The sequence below is a fragment of the Rhopalosiphum padi genome, chromosome 3 (genome assembly GCF_020882245.1).
Source record: "Rhopalosiphum padi isolate XX-2018 chromosome 3, ASM2088224v1, whole genome shotgun sequence".
NCBI lineage: Eukaryota > Metazoa > Arthropoda > Insecta > Hemiptera > Aphididae > Rhopalosiphum > Rhopalosiphum padi.
This window is the reverse complement of record NC_083599.1, coordinates 55,507,233-55,524,324: the sequence shown is the minus strand read 5'-3', so window position 1 is coordinate 55,524,324 and position 17,092 is coordinate 55,507,233. Positions and strand designations below refer to the sequence as shown.

Below are 17,092 nucleotides of genomic sequence, written 5' to 3'. Positions count from 1 at the left end.
ACAACTTTATAAATAAAATAACAAAACATTAAACTTTGATTAAAAATTTTTAATACATCGTTTTTACAGTATTTTAAAAATTGACAGTTTTTTTATTCAAAGATTAAACTGTGACGAAATTAGAGAATATTTAAACGAATAATGTTCTATATCTTTATCTATTCAATATATTTTGGCTCTTTATTTAACACATATTAACAAAAAATAAAAAGTAAAAATGAACATTTTTAAGAATATCCAGTTTTTTAAAATTTATCTTGTATTTTTGTTATAAATAAAAATACAAATAATGGTAGGTATACTTTATATTTTTACCAATAATATTTAAATTAATATTCTGTTAAGATCAAAAGTTTATACCTAGGTTTCTCGCAAGTATTATATAGTAGCTATATTACATTATATTATATTATTCAACATCATAATTTTATAATTACAATTTATGAATAAATATAAAGATTTTAGATTTATAATATTTTGATTATTGGTGAATATATTTTATGATATTACGGTGTTAAACATTACCTAGTCACGAAGCCCATTAAAATCAAATTTAGTGCGGGTACTGGACATAATATATCCCATTTGTGCTCCTCTAGTACGTACCAACATGGTCACTTATGTGACTATGTATTATATATTTTTTTGCAATTTATCGTATATATTATATAATGTTAAGTTATTGGTTATATTATTTTGACAATTTATCGGCCAAATTATCATAATACCTATATTTTGAACTATTCATAATATGTAGGGTTCGAAAGTTATATATATATATGAGCTACAACAGACAAAATATGCATGAAAAAATGTAAATTATGCAAAAAATTATTCAAAATTCATTATTTAAAAATTATAATGTCGTTATTACTTATTTGCTAATATAATACGAGTATACGCAAAAAAAAAATTATAAAAAGTTAATTGACATATTTTTATTGAACTGAAAAAATATATTTTCATTATTTGTAAATTTATTTTAGAAAATATTAAATATGCATGAATGCTTATGAAAATCAAAAAATATCTACTTTTTGCTTAAAAATTGACGAATTATGCAAAATATGCATTTTTAATTTTCAATTATTGAACTCAACATTGTACATAAAATGTGATAGTACAGCTAATATTATATAAAAAATAATGTATAGGTTGGATTTCTAGCTTGGTCTGCTATAAATCGAGAGCATACAAAGTAATATACAACTCCAATAACTTCCGAACCCTAATAATATGATATTATGTGTCATAACCTCGAAGGTGACGACAATCTACTAAATATAAATTATTTGGAGTATTTAATATGCAACTTCTAAATTTATATGCCAACAGTAATTAAAAAAAGGTAGGCAAGTGGGCACCGCATTTCTGTATACTTGATGTCGAATAGGTCACTATTATGAATGTATTAAATTTTAATTTAATGATATATATTATCATTGTAATATATTGTATACGAAAAACGATTTTGATTGGAATCAGTCTATCAGTCTATATTACCAAGTATATTATTTCGTTATAAGTTTTTTAATATTATAATTATTAAAGTAATTTATTTTACTTTTAGTATTATAGTAAGTTGATACAATTTTTTTCAAAAATTATGCATTATATTATTAGTATTTAATTATAATAACACATATTTATAGTATTTACATCATACTATATTAACTTATAGAATTTATTAACATATTTTCGTAAACACCGTAATTCTGTAAAAATAAATTCATAGTATAAATAATAGATAATATTTCAAAATAAATCGAAAATCACATTTCGTATAATAAAATTTATAATAATATAAAATACATAAAAATTTTAATTACTCACAAATAATGTTTTTAAATAATAACAAAATAATTAACATCATTATTTAATATTTATCGTTTAAATAAATAATTTTCTCCAAATTTGAATTTAAAATTTTTATAAAAATGTTTAGATTTTATATATTTTCAAAATTGTATGGTTCAATATGAACTATTTTAGAGAAATCTTGTGAATCTTCAAGACATAGAAATAAAGAAAAGTTTTTATGAATTTCTAAATACAAAAACAAAATACTTGGCCATTCTTTGCGATTTCGTCAAAATCTAACTTCAAATGCATACAAAAAAAATTGTTCCTATACTATATATCGTATATTTTTAAAATTTTTGAACAGATATAAAAACAACTTGTGTGGAATATTGTATTATAGTGTAAGTAAAAACTAGTTCCAAAACCATTCTCAATATAGTAAAGAATTAAAACATTTTGTTGACTACTTTTTGTTTTTGTTTTCCTAATTAACTAACAGCAAACAGTGAACACTGTGAACAATATTACTACTCTGTTGCCATTATTGCTTATTGATGTGTAAATCGATTACTTATTATACACAAAAAAATACATCGTTATAAAATCAATACATTTAATGCTTCGCTCAGAATCTAAAATATTCGATACGAATTTACCACCTAGGTCCTAGGATCTTGAATAATGACTAAAAAGTAAAAAGTATTTGCAATACTTTTTCAAACTAAAATTTTTGTCGATAATTATAGAATTTAATTACCTATTAAATATTAATAATAATTACTTGTTTTTTATTTTAAATGTTGTTAGATATTTGTATATTTATTATCTATACAATTATACTGACCAAGTATAGTACTATTTAGTATTTTGTACTATAGTGCCAAGTAGTAACGGCATGTTGCATGCCTATATACTATGATGTATAGTGGCCAGAATCGGGATGCAACTACTAATATTGGAGATCCATGAGAAGAATATAAAAATTGGTGAGTGGCATTTATAGTGATAGTGTGTTAACACTGTTAACTATTTTTACTATGTTTTATATAATTACCTAAAATATCAATATTATACGGGTATCATATTATTACAACAATTCAAATCTATGTGATATTCTGATAGTCCATATTATTAATATTTGCGGGCTGCGTGCTGCGTATCATATAATGCGTAATTTCTACTATTACATTTTTTTAATTTTCACCTATTAGGCTATATAAATTAACAATAAATTATTTTATACAAAAAAAATAATAAAATGTTTATAAAAATGTATATTATATTATTTATATTGTTATAAGTTATAACTATAATAAGTAGTTGATTGAACTGTTCGATATTGAAGTGGACTTCCAATCAATCATAGATCGATTTTCAAAAAAAAAAAAATAGATCTATATTACTATAAAAGTTGGTGTAAATATTTTTTGTACAATTTATATTTATTTACAATGATATATGTTTTTTTATTTTATTTTATTTTTGTGTTTGTCATTACGTTTTGTAGTAGAAATAATGCTTTGATTTTTGACTTCAGCCCCTCTTTGAAAAGGGAAATTCATCTAAAATTTTCCAGTAGTTTTCAAAAGCGTCAGGAAAATCTCTAAAAAAGTAACAAAAAAAAACGGGAATTTTTACACATAATCAGTTTTCGACAAAATCGATTTTTTGATTTTGCTGTAACTCAAAAATGAATCATTGTAAATATTTGAAATTTTCACCAAATGTTTATATTAGCGTTATCTATTTACGATTAAATTTTCAACATTTTTTGAATTTTTTTAAGTTATTTATAGACAATTTAAATTTTTATTTTTGAAATACCTATAAAAAATGTATCTATTCATAATCATTTAAAGTTCAAATGTTTACAAAATATATCAAAATCGCGAAAATTTGCAAGGAATTTTGAAGTTGAAAATTCGTAAAATATTTGTGATTTATACCTAAGATTAAAATACCCAATACACGGTTATCCACAAGTTTTCCTTCAAGTAACTGTAAAAAAAAATTCTAGCGTCAATACCTGTAGAAAAACTTTTATGAGCGTATGCAATTTAATTTTTTATAAAGTCGTGTAAAATAACGATATATTACAATTTAAATATAGCTAATAATATATATGTCCTACTAATTATCCTAGACTGAAAAATAAACTCCGTTCAGAATCGTTTTTCGTATACAATGATACCTGTCATTGCATTCAAATTTTAACACATCCATTATAGTGACCTACTCTCCATCTCTACTATACAGCAGAGGAACACCCATTTGCCCACCCTTTCTTATATTTATTTTTTTATTATAACAAATAAAGGCCGTGGTAAGAGTGTTAGGCTTTAAGTGCATGTACCTATATCAACTATATCGTACATATTTTTTTATATGATAGCAAAAAAATTGTAAATATCTAACTAATAAACAATTAATTTAAAACGGTTAAAAATAATAATTAGAAAAAGTTGAATTCTTCACGATATTTTGTGGTGTACAATAATTTATAAATAGCCCCCCCCCTCCTGGATTAAGCTCCAGCTATGCTACTGATTTAAAACAAAAAAAATTTGAAACAAACAATTCATTTCAAACAATAAGCACTATTTTTAATGTTATGGCGAATTTAAACTTTTAAAGCGAACTACAGTATATTACAGTTATAGTATTACCATTGATTATAAATACTATTTATTAGATAGGTACTGGCCATTCTGCATAGACAAGCTTAAATATTTTTTTATCGAAGAATGACAATAGATCAGAATTTATGAGTTATGGAATATAGTAATATACATTTAAATACATAGTAGTAATAAATATCATATTTACTGTATGATTTCCTAGTTTTGTTAACAGTTGCATTTTTAGTTGTATAACTTTGAGGGGTGAGCGATTGTAACATAATATAATATAATATAATGTTATTATAAGTTGTTCTCGCTATATCAACTATATTTATAAACATTTTTTAAATATTTAATTATATTGTATTTATCAATCATCAATACATAGTAATATGTATTATTAGATAGTTAAACACCCTTACCAGTGACAGATTAATAATAGCGGATGGTAAATCCATAACCGCCTTCAACTACGTTAAATGTAAACTAAACAAATTTTTAACAGTTATTTAGGGAGTTTTGATCAAATATAAAATATAGGTCTAAAATTATACCCAATCACATGATACATGACTATTTTATTTTCTGTAACCAATGGCAACTCTATATAAACAAAAAATTATATATTTATATATATTTTATTATATGTTTATATTTGTTTATAGTATCTAATAAATAAGTGGCATTCATTCCCGCGTTTAATGTGATTAAATCAAACTATAGAGTATATTATATTGTTCAGTTATTCTAGAGAATATGATAGATGATCTCCAATGTAGTTCCTATAAATCTATGCTTAAGCTACTGCAGCCCTGTAGTACATCACCGTATAAATTATTTAAATATTTTAGTGATGTACCTAACTCGATGTAGATATTCTAATCAAGAAAAGCCGTAGTCACCAAGCACGTGATATTAGTTATATTATAATATAGGTATATACTTAGTATAATATGATCGGGGCTAACCGTATTTTAATACACGCACACATACACAAACATACACAAACACATGCACACAAAGAATATTAATTCTAAGTTATACGCAGTAGGTACTCGCGGGCACTATTGTTCGGTAAAAAAAATTTGAATAAAATAAAACACGAAAGCTTTGCGTGTAACTCAAATCTTACCCCCCACATACAAAAAACCCCCTTAAACTTGTCATCGTCACCGCCCTTTCACCCGAAAACTCGTTATACGAATATTATATTATAGCCGTACAGGGGATGGGTTTGGCGGCGGCTCGTTACTACCCGGCTCTGGTTTTGTTTTGCACGACGCGTTGTCAAGGAACTGTTTTAATACTTTAAATTCGTATAAAACATAGTACATTCGCGCGCGCGCGCGCGCGTGTGTGTGTATATATATAGTATATCCATATAAATAGTGACCCCCACAAAACTGTATAAGTGTATTACATAATAATAATGTATAGTACGGACATTCCGGGTAGGTGGTACCATGGGTACCGGGCGGCGGACGATTTTCACGAGACCGAAAATAAAATAAATGCTTTCCGTACTCGTACACGCGCGCGCACTCGCTCTCGGCTTACATGTAAATAAGGCATTCACTATACCCTCACGTAATATGTACAACGTGAGACACGCCACGAGGGGAGTGAAGAAAATCGTATTTTTTTTATTATGATTATCATATCGCCGGTGTTAGAGACACGCATTGCACCGTTTCCTCGGGTCACCGGCTGGTGGGTGGGTGGGTGAGTAGTTTTAGTCGTTTCAGTATGTATACCTACTATATACGCGCGTATATATATACAACACACCACCGGCCGAGGTCAGCGAGCGCGCGCGAGTGTGTACGCACGCCGTGGGTACATCAATCACATAAAAATGTATTTTATTATTATCGTTCCGCCGTCACATACCCCCGCGCGCACGATACCGCCGGGCGTGTGCGGGTGCCCGCTCGCCACCCACCGTCCGACGAACGCGGTCGGGCCGCGAGCGGCGGAAGCGCGCCGGAGCTTTTCGGCCGTCCGCCGACCCGGGCGCGGGCGCGACCCGCCCATTGGGCCGCCGCCGGCCGTCCAATAAGCCGAAAGCTCGGCGCGTATCGATCCGCTCGTCTGACCCCTAACCGGGGCGGCATCTGCACGGCGCGCCCGTGGCGTCGCGTCGCCGGCGGCGGCTGTCGCGATCATATATCGCCGTCGTTCCGTCGCGTCCGTGCCATTCGCGCTCGCCTCTTCGCCGAATTCGGTTTCCGACCGGCGGTAGTCCCGTCAGCGCGGCGCGACGCGCACGTCGCCGGACGCTCGTCCGTCCCCGCGGCGTCGACGGCTGCGCGTGTACCTAACGTGTGTGTGTGTGTGTATAGGTATATGGCGGGCGCCCTCGTCGGTCGCGTTTCGCCGGCACCGCCACCACCACGTCGCCGACCGGGCGCACGCGCGATATAGTATTACTATTACTATTATTATTATCATCATCAACATTATTGTTGTTGTCGTTATTGCAATACCTATATATACATAACGCCGCAGCTGTCGACGACACACGACTCGCGACGCGGACCGAACGCCGTCGCCGCACACATGTAATAACAACAATATAATATATTCAATAGTATTAATATTATCACATAAATTTATAAGTATAATTATATGCCATCGTTTTACCCGCCGCCGAGGTGGTTTTCGTTTTAATTCGCGTCCAAGCAATATAGTTATACGGTATCACTCGCAATCACTGTAAAACCAAAACCACGTAGGTACACACACACACACACACACATACACATCACACAAACTCACGGGCGCGCGGAAGTCCGTTACGGTTTTAGGCCGCGTTCACGTGCCTAATACGTATATATTTTTATATATATATAAGGTGAGTACCTACGAAAAATAATATACCTAAGTAGTATAGCGTAATATATAATATATAATAATATTTGAGTGTGAGTATAATATATATTATATTATAGTATATGAGACGATATCGTGTGCTACGAGCGCGCGCGTATTATCACATCAGTGGCGTGCGACAATCGAATATTATGCGATATAATAATATATATCGTGTGCACCTATATATTATATTTATAAACGACGATTGATGGCACGCCGCTGTTAAAAACAATAATTATTATGATATTATTATTATTAGTCTGTAAGTTCGTAATTTGGCTCGTAATTTAAGTAAATCATAGAATTATTATTATTATTTTAGTTTTACGTGTAGAACATGACGTACCTACCTACCTACCTACATTACGTTTTATGCATTGTTTTATCGCTCGCGGTGCGCGCGCTTCGGCCGCATACCGTGCCTGATGTGTATCGTTACAACGTTAAAATATTCGTTTAATGTTATCGTATTACATACGATAATACAACCGTAACACCTCTGCGGCCGTGATTACGTTGTAGCACGTCTAACCGTCCGTACGACGGCGGTCGGTGTGAACGTTTTTGATTCGCGCGCGCGTATTATATTATAATACGACTGTACACAGGCGGACGCGTCGTCAGCGCGGTAGGACGTTTGGAGAACGAGCGTGATATTATTACTATTATGTTATTATTTTGTACGTGCGGAAGACGGGGAAAAAAAATCCAAACGAAATCGGTGGGGAAATTCGGATAGGGGGTGTCGTGGAGGGGTGGGAAGGGGGCACGTAATCTTTGGTGCGAGACGGCCACTATATTACGTACCTAGCTCTTATAATATGTATATATATATATGTATAATGATGATGTATATATACGAGTAAGTCTGTTTTTTTCGTGTATATACCTATTAATGTAGATATATATATATATTATATAGCTATACCGTGCAGGAAAGTGGTTTCAATCAAATTCTATATATACTAATAATATATAGGCAGGTAAATCGTATATATATATATATTAGTAACATTATAGGTACCTATATTTTATATTTATATATGTTTAATAATTCCAAACGAATCGCTATTCTGTGTATAATATATAACAACAATATCAGATCTATATAGGCACAATACAATATATGTATAGGAGGGAATTTATTATTGTCGACTGCGGCCGATTAGTTTCCGTGTGTTAGCGGGATTTTGTGGTGTGTATTGTACCGTACAGGACGTATAAGAAAAAATACTATGAAAAAAACGTCGAAGCCTAGAAAAAATAAAACAAAAATTAACATCTAAAATGAACCGAGTATGAAAAGGAAACACGAATTAGGTACGTGCGGTCTCGCGGGGCCCCGATTACGCGAAGCAGAACAGATAATCGCGATTATACATCGTGTTGTATACAGGTACCTTTATACTTACGCATGATGTACCATGTACATACCTGTCGGTGGGCAAGCAGAACCGTTAGAGGTCATATAATGAAAATTTACGGGTTGAGGAGCAACGGGCTCGGGCCAATACTTGCGTGAAAAAAAAAAAAAAGACACGGATGGAGAGTTGTAGAATAGACTGATTTTGATGAATAACGCATGATTACGAGAAAAAAATGACGAAAAACAATAAATAAACGGCTCGAGTGTATTAATGTTATATTAGAAGGTATACTGCAGTGCAGTATTCACTGTGATGTAAAGTTATAATAACATACATTTTATGAAAACAAAAATTTTTAGAATGCTTTCTGGTGTATTTTTAATGTAAAAAGTGCAAGGTTTAAATACGAATTTGAGTGTCTATAGTCTCCAACGAAAATCTGTGCTTAGTTGCATTGGATTGGATGCTTTGCCCCAATGGTTGTCTGTCATTTTTTTGTATGTAAGAAAATGTCAATTTTAAAGCTTTGATTGGTGTAGGAAAGGGGTTAGCCAAACTTTGCAGAATCGCTAAAAAACTCATATCCCGAGATAATTCACATCACAAAACACATAACTATTCGTGTATTCGATATATTCATACACATAACTCTTTAGAGTAGTATATAATAATAATTATACTATACTAAGATAATTTCAATGAAATAAAATTAAAAATACTGTAAAAAAATAGTTCGAATTATATTATCATTTGATTAAAAAAAAAAAAACATAAATAATAAGTATATAGAGCTCGGAAGTTGTAAAAGTTGTGTATTGTTCTATAATATACTCTTAATTTAAAGTAGATTTTACAGTAGAAATTCTAGCTATACACTTATGAATTAAAAAATTGAAAATTGAAAATACACATTTTGCAAGTTAGTCAATTTTAGGGAATTTTTTTACATAATATTTAATTTTTTCTTATGTATATTTTTAAAAATTTTCGTGTATATTTTGCCTTTTTTCAGCTTCTATGTAATTGCTGAACTCTAATAATAAGTAATAATTTTAAACAAAATTATTGCATAAACGCGGTAAAACACAACAAAACAAATGAATTAAAAATTGTTCAATATATTTTAATAGTAAAATAAAATATTTAAAATAAAACTCCATCGAGTAATAAATGCACAGCTGTTGACACCAAAATAACTTAATAGAATAAACTAATTACGAAAAAAAAAATAATAGTATTAATCAATTAAAATATTAATGAATCAACTTGGAAAATGTAGTAACTGTCTGCTGTATTGCAATTATTTTGTCTATAAAACCACATATAATTTTCAAGAAATAAACTAACAATTAGTATTATTGACGTCTTGTACAATTTAATTTCTTTAAAAAAATGTAGGTTAGAATTATCCAGTATTTTGTGCAGATACTGACAGATTCATTGAAAAGCCATTGGTATCTAAATATAAGTTTTTAGTGTATATATTAACAATACAATTGTACATACCAATGTAGTACATATTATTTATATAACAGAATTATATTGTACTTAGAACAGGATTTTATAAAGCAAAATTATCGGTAAGTAAGAAAATGTGATTTAATCATTTAAGTATTAATAATATTAAATGGGTATAGTTCAGAATTAGGATTTTATTATTTTGTTAAACATAATTAAAACAAATATCTATAATATATTTTATAAAATCAGCTGTAAGTATTTTAAATTTGCCTTAAATATTTTGTACGCAATATTCCATGTATACATTCCTACATTTTGGTTTTTTTTTCCAGTCGATAAAAATTTTTTTACTCGGTTAAACAAACATTTTCATTTTCTTTTTGTTTTTTAGTCAATCTTTATTACTAAAATTTCGCCATATATTTTGAGAAAGATGATTAATAACATTGAATATTAATTATGTATAAAAAATGAATTCACTGGCTTGAATCATGGCATTGTTTTAAATCAAAACTTATAGTTTTAATTTGAACTCAGAGAATATATTTTAAGTTTTGATAAAAGTTAAACTTAGAGCCACGAATTATATGTGTACTTGATATAAGTCTTTAGGACATGTACACAATTTTCCGGTTATATGCACATAATATGAAAATATATTAGAATTTTAGTTTTTTTTTTTGTCAAACAAAGCTTTATTAGATATAAATATGATTGTATAATACTATAATAGTATAATGAATAAAAAATATGTATACATAATTTTATTTTACTTTTTTAGGCTAATTTTGGATTTTTATTCTTTTTCTTATTTGTAACGTCTTTTAAACATTAAGATATTTTATACATTTCTATCTTGATTCTGATAATTTACACCGACATAATATTCAACATCTAGCATTAGTATAAATTAATACGTATATATAAATATTTCATTTATCCGTTTAATATGAAAATTGACCACTGTCAGCTGGTCGAAGGTTATGTTAAGTACCTAATTATAATAATAATAATAATAATAATAATAACAACAATAAAATCTTTTTTTAATGTATGATAACTCCTAAGCAAGGAATTTCAGGAACATAATCTAAATCTATTTTATTAAAATACATTGTTAAATATATGTATAAAGAATATATAAACTCTACACTATATGTATGTACACTATTGTACAATAAGCAAATTTGGAGAAATTTTGGTAAAATTTTAAAAAAGTTCGATATGAACTGGCGCCAGCAAGGACTGTTAGTAACAGACCTCTTAGGAAATAATTTCATAATTTAACGTCTGAGAAGATTTTGGCACTAACGACCAGTGTTGAATTCAGATAGCAAAAATAATATCTAGATAAATATTAGATTACTAGCTAAATAAATATCTAGAGTAATATGAACATAGAATATTCGATTTTTATCTAGATTAATATACAGATAAAACTTTTTAGTTTTTTATCTAGATTTTCATCTTACATACAATAGGCAGTTAATTTTTATCAATGCTTGACATGCTATTGGATTCTTGGCTGAGTAATGTGGTTAGTGAAGGCATAACTAGGAAGGCTTATTTTGTGTCCAAAATATATTAAAGATAATTTATACACGTATAAAATACAAGTAGTAAACGATTATTAGAAAAAATACATATGAGTTACAAAACGATATTCATGTAGATTTCCTTGATTTTATTTCAATCTTACGAGTAGATACCAATTTGATTAGATACTTATTTATTTGTTTATCTAGATACGATGTAGGTACTTAATTTTAATAAATGATTTATCTATATATCACTCAACACTGCTAACGACGAGGTTAATTATCTAGAATGGTTTCTAATCCTAGAATAAATTTTTTGATCTGTGGGTTGATTTGACGGGACAATTTGATGACAATTAATTTGACTATTTCTATGTTCAGGTCCTTCCTTTCAATAGTTTTTATTAATTTTAAGTTAGTTAATGAATAAGTCAAACGGTTATTCGAATTACTTAAGTACACTATGTAACCCAAGCACCTAGCCCATGTGTAATTACCGTTATGTTTAATATTGATAATTAATGATAACTGTTTTATCGTATAAAAATCAATAATGTTATCTGCTGCAGCTAATATGCGACATTTCACATTAGTACGTTACCATTACTGCGTATATTATATATAATATACTCACATAATTACCACGTATTAGTGTATTACATTTCCTATATAGACGTGCGTACGCGTAATAAACTATATTACGAGTACCTATATATTATATACATTTTTATATCGTTATAAAAAAAGTCAACATTGATTTATAAAAAGGAATTCTAATTTTCAATTACAGCAGGTATATACGTATACCTGCCGCATTATTACAGACAGGCATACTATTTTTTCCCATGCGTGTGTATAATGTAATACGATTTTCTACGAACGGTTCATGGATTAATACGGTTTAATGACTGAAAAGAACCTAGTAGAACGTGGTGGCACACACTCCGAAGAGGAGGTGGCTGTGGGGGTGGATGACAAATTATCGAACCTTACGTATTTTTTTTATTCTTTATTTTTATAAACTTTAAACGCCCCTACACACAAACACATCTCGAACTCGAACACACACACCACAAACATGGACAGTCACCGTGAGCGTTTTCGGTAAAACTCTTTTTAAGACCCGCGATCAAGCGAATCGCCTGTTGTAATTATACATAGGTATAGGTACTAATGCGAGGACGTTAGAACTAGAATTGGTAACATTAAAAAAAAAAAAAAAAAATTAAAAAACCGATTAAATCCTATTGTTGTACCGAAAAGCCTATTATTTGCCATCAGCTGCCTTAGCAAACCTGCAGCAGAGTGTGCTACGATGGCTGGCGGCTGCAGGTGCGTTTCTAATGGTAATAACTAAATAACTAATAACCACTACGATGGCGTGGCTACGGTGTGGAAACCCCTAATGGGCCTTATAATACTGACTGTCCTACTCGAAGTATATTATAAATTATCATATTATATAGGTACGTTTTGGCGCTTTTTGAATTTAAATCATGTTTTGAATTTTTTCGACTTTCCGATGAGAATATCGCGCTTAATTTGGGCGAAACTTAATCGCAATAATACCCTCGTATTAGGTATAAGCTGCTACGAGTGACTTATCTTTCGTGTTCGTACCTACTAATATTTTTTTACCATAAAATACTCGTATTTACATTCTGTACCTTTATCAAAGGTTTTTATAGGTGTGTAGTAAATAAAAATAATTAATTCAAGTTAAGTTAAGAATACTAAATTGTGAAGTTAGAAGTTAGCAGTTAACAAATAATAGGTTTTATTCACCAAGTTTAAAATTAATATTATGAAAAAATATTGTTTAAAAAATAATAATTCTATATTTTTTTAGTCATATGTGGATCACATAAAAAGTATTTTGTTCCTATCTATTTATTATATTTTTATATTATGTATCAAGAAAATTTTCAAAAATTATAGTAGTTATTACCTAATAGTTGTTACTAAAATGTCAAAATAATTTTTAATTCTAACTTGATCGATAATTTTTTAATCGACCGAAAACAGCTAAATTATTTCAACAGTCGATGAAACTAGTTGAAATCTACTGAAGTAAAAAAAAATGACGTGTACTATGTAGTTGAGTTAAAAAGTTAAAAAAATTTACTTTTTTAAATTTTATCTAGTATATACTCAGTATATACATAGCTAATGCTGTCCCCACCTTTGCTTATTATATTACCTAATAATATGCTTACACGTAAACCGATATCACATTTTTTTATATTTTATATTAATTTAATACATAATAATATAGCGAGACACATCACACGGGCACTATTGCAGCGGCGGCGATGTTTGGCGTACAACCGTTGAAAATGTATACAATTTTATATTATGTGTTATTCAGTGCGCGCACATAATAGTTTACACTGTATACGCACAGGTATTAATATAATATATATTGTATGCATACACGGTAAATTATACACGGTATACGCGCGGTATATACCAATATACCTACGGTCGTCGGCGGATGTATGTGTGCAAGAGCCGAGAGGCTCTTTGTGTCTACGGCTATACACCGTCTTCACACGTATATTAACGGCGACGGTGCGTGTGCGTCTGTGTGTGTGCGGGTGTATATAGCGCGTTTGTGTATGATGTATATATTCCTGCGTGTGCGTGCATAGTGGATACCTCTATATACGCGTACCTATACCGCGGCTTAGGTATACAGGGTGATTGTTTCGTTGAGCAGTACTCATTATTTCGAAAACTATTGAGGTTATTTTTTATATCTAATTATTGTTACTTTTTGAATATTTCTGATTTCAAATATTCCAAAGCACAACCGATTCGTTGAGTATTTCGATACATAGAATGACTTGGAACTATTGACTACCTATATATTGATATGAATCAAATTTCAGACGAGTTATATAACTAAAAAGTATAGGTATTTTAAGTATAACAACTTAAAATACTTACAACACATAAACACTTTCATGTTTCGTCCAAAATTCGATTTTTATTATACAAATAGTAAGTCGTTAGGTAAACCCTAAAAAATATTTTACTTTGAAATAAGAAATTCAAATTCAAAGGTATTGCTGATATTCAATATTCAAAATATTAAAAATAGTAAAAATATAATTTGTTTTAGAAAAGAAAAATTGTTTTGTAACGATTTAAAATTATGTAAAAATATATTTTCCGAAACGTTAATAGTTATTGAAATAATGAGTGTTATTCAATAAAATAATCTTCCAGTTTACAGGATGGTCCAATAACTCTAGACCATACTTGAACAAAACATCGGGAAGTAGTCGGAAATATAGTACATTACATCCGTATTCATAGGTCTGTTATCCTTGTCCGAGATCGAACGCACGTACACCAATCTATATAATATAATATATATGTATGTATGTATGTGCTCTACTACTTCTACTAGGTTTTATTTAATATACGTTTAAAATATTAAAATATTTTACTATAATAATTAAATATAATTATATTATACTATACCTTTTTTACACTATAAAATAAATGTCAGTAAGCTTTTGTTGGGACTTGAAGCGGACCACGCTGTATACTCATGATGCGACGCTGCATATTATGTTCTTATAATGTACAGAAGAGTTTTTTTTTTGTAATCTTAGACACTCATTATGTCAGTCAACTTTTGTATTTTTTTAAACGATTTGTTTTTTGAAGTACTTACATATATATAGTATATAATATGCATTATACCTTAGTACTTATACTGTATAGGATTGTATTTTTATAGTCAGTTAGTTTTTGTACTTAAAACTATATATTTAATTTATAATAATATATTAAACTTACTTTGTATGATTATCATATTTTTACAATTCGAAAAATATCAAAACGATAACTATTTATATTTATTACGGCGATGCTCGCAGGTCACAGACTTATTACTTTCTTTTTATATTTAAGATAGATCTTATTATTTTTAATTTCATATTTTGAAGAGGAATCCTTTTCTTAAATCATTCAACATGTAACTAACATTAGATGTTAGTATATTGATAATTTCAGAACATAAAAGTAAAAAGCGAATAGAATACGTTGAATACGGAAAGTCGTTAGGCACTCGGCACTTGTTTCGCTTCGGTGCACTATATATAGTGTGCTACTTGCTAGCACTAGCTATTAAAATCTTAAGTTTTACAAGAATAAAAAATAAATCATCGTATTCGAAACTGATTTAAAAACCACGCTTGCTTGCATTTATTTATTACAATTACGAATTCGTATCATGCTAATTTTATTTACGTTCAGTAAAATTTCAAAGAAAACCCGACAAAAATTCTAAACCTTTTTAAAACACCAAATATATATTAACATATTTATTATATATAAATAGATTCTGGTGATTAATACTTGATGGAGTAACCTTTTATATTTAAAAAGGTATTGGAATAAAAAGTAAATTGTTAAATTATTAAACTTATATGTATCAAAAACGTGTAGAGGTGGATGAGCGATGGTAAAAAAAATTAGATTTGCATCACAAATTTTGCAAAATGTAGTATGACAACGAGTATTGGTCAGCTATTGAATATTGTGTATACATGCTGTGGCCTATAATATTAATAAATACCTATAAAACGTTTTTATTTCGAAGTCTTAAAAGTATTTCTTATAATTTATTAGCGGCGATGGTCGATGAAAACTTTTGTGGCCAATTACCCTAACCTCCCTAACAAAATGTCACGTTTAACACGCGACGTGCATTATTATTTTATATTTGTATCCTTGGAATGAATTGTTAATTTAATTTTAATAATTATGAAGTCTAAAAATGTAGTTTTTATATTATCATAATCCCAACTCGTCTCGTTCCGGGAATAAAATCATTTTATTACTGTATAATAATGTTTTTGGTCGGGCGTCCGAGGAATACAGCCATTTGAAGTAGGTATATTTCACAGAAAAAACTCTAATTAGAAAATTAGGAGAATTTTAGTAGTCAGTCCGATTAAAAACAGTTTAAAAGTTAATTTTAATAATTTTTCCGCTACCTACTGGCTACTTCTATATTTAATACATATACTATCGCCACGTGCGATTGTTTTCATTAACTTGCAAAAGTAAGTGATAATAATTATAATATTTCATACATCGTGTCTAAGCCTCTGGGGGGGGGGTGACAAACTCTATAAATCCGACAAAATCGTGCTAAATAGCAAAATCGTGGCGATATTACGCGTGCGGACACGGTGAGTTAAACGCGAATCGCCCTGTATATATAATATACCTGTATAACATAAGTATCACACACTGGCCGCGGGTGCGTGCGTGCGCGCTTGGAAAAAAAGAAAGAAGACATGAATGGCGGCGGCGGAGATGAGGTCGCCGAAGAATGCTCGTGCGCTGCCCGGCTCGGACGATGGCTCACGTCGCCCATAATGCAGTCGCCCTCTCGTACAGCGCTCAC

The 17,092-nt window shown here is 29.9% G+C and overlaps 1 long non-coding RNA gene across 1 annotated transcript in view; it reads left to right on the top strand.

Moving 5' to 3' along the window:
* Nucleotides 1-6,611: 6,611 nt before the first annotated feature.
* LOC132927863 (uncharacterized) overlaps nt 6,612-17,092 on the top strand; it is a 76,065-nt gene continuing 65,584 nt past the window's right edge. Inside the window, exon 1 of the long non-coding RNA XR_009661874.1 lies at nt 6,612-7,278. This is a non-coding gene — a long non-coding RNA (uncharacterized LOC132927863). The remainder of the gene's footprint in view (nt 7,279-17,092) is intronic.